This window comes from Oxyura jamaicensis, unplaced genomic scaffold (assembly GCF_011077185.1).
Source record: "Oxyura jamaicensis isolate SHBP4307 breed ruddy duck unplaced genomic scaffold, BPBGC_Ojam_1.0 oxyUn_random_OJ68404, whole genome shotgun sequence".
Taxonomy (NCBI): domain Eukaryota; kingdom Metazoa; phylum Chordata; class Aves; order Anseriformes; family Anatidae; genus Oxyura; species Oxyura jamaicensis.
The window spans coordinates 1,417-2,448 of NW_023308900.1; the positions used below are offsets into that span (position 1 = coordinate 1,417).

Consider the following 1,032-nt stretch of genomic DNA (forward strand, 5'->3'; position numbering starts at 1 on the left):
TTACTATGGGTGGTACCTCTTTGTGAGGAAAGGGTAATGCTAGGTGATTCATTATGTAAAGTGCCTTTCCCAACCTGTTCTGTGGTGTTTCCTGGGTGTCTACTGATGCAGTAACTGGTCATCTCTGTGAGGAGCAACTGGCAGTCCAAAGGCTTAGCTGTAGGATAAGTTATCATCATGGTATGAGTGACAGCTTCTCTCCCCTCTATCCTTTGGCTATTTCAGTCAATAATGATAAAGTGTATTATGTTTCTCTGTATCACTGAATAAATCCTTAATGATAGCCAAGACTTCAGTGCACTAAGTACTGTGTAACTGTTACAAGAAGGAAAGCAGGAAGACACCACTGTTAAGGAAAATCTTGGGTGGCAAAGTCCGTTTTCACTGCCCGTTTCCTGAATGTACTTTTTAAAAGAAAATATTTAAAATTAGAAGAGTAAGGTTCCACCCTCATATTGCATGGATTACTACAGCCATGTAGGTCATAGCAAAAAAAAGAATTTTGAACACAGGACAAAGCTTAACACAATACCATACCAAAACACTCAACACCTAGTAAAGTTTTATTATCAATTTGTTTTTGATTTCCAAATAGATTTCCAAAATGCATCTGCAGCAGTTCATTTTTTTCCTTGAGGGTTTCTGCAGAAAACCTGACTTTTCTGCAATTCTAAAAAAATACTCTTTAATATCACAAATATTCAAAAGACATAGATGTGTCCAAAACTCAGAAGTCTGTATATTTGAGATCCTACCATGTCTTTAAACGTGGCCGAGTGGTTAAGGCGATGGACTGCTAATCCATTGTGCTCTGCACGCGTGGGTTCGAATCCCATCCTCGTTTGGGTGCCAAAAGAGCTGTTGTGGTTTAACCCGGCTGGCAGCTAAACACCACACAGCTGTTCGCTCACCCTCCCCCCTCCCTCTCTGGGATGGGGGAGAGAAACAGGAAAGTGAAGCCTGTGAGTTGAGATAAAGACAGTTGATTAAGATAGAAAGTAATAATGATAATAATAATAATATGTACAAACA

General features: G+C 39.6%; 1 non-coding gene across 1 annotated transcript; it reads left to right on the forward strand.

Moving 5' to 3' along the window:
- Nucleotides 1-764: 764 nt before the first annotated feature.
- On the forward strand, nt 765-845 carry TRNAS-GCU. Its single transcript has one exon. It is a non-coding gene; the product is annotated as a tRNA-Ser (tRNA).
- Nucleotides 846-1,032: the final 187 nt, after the last annotated feature.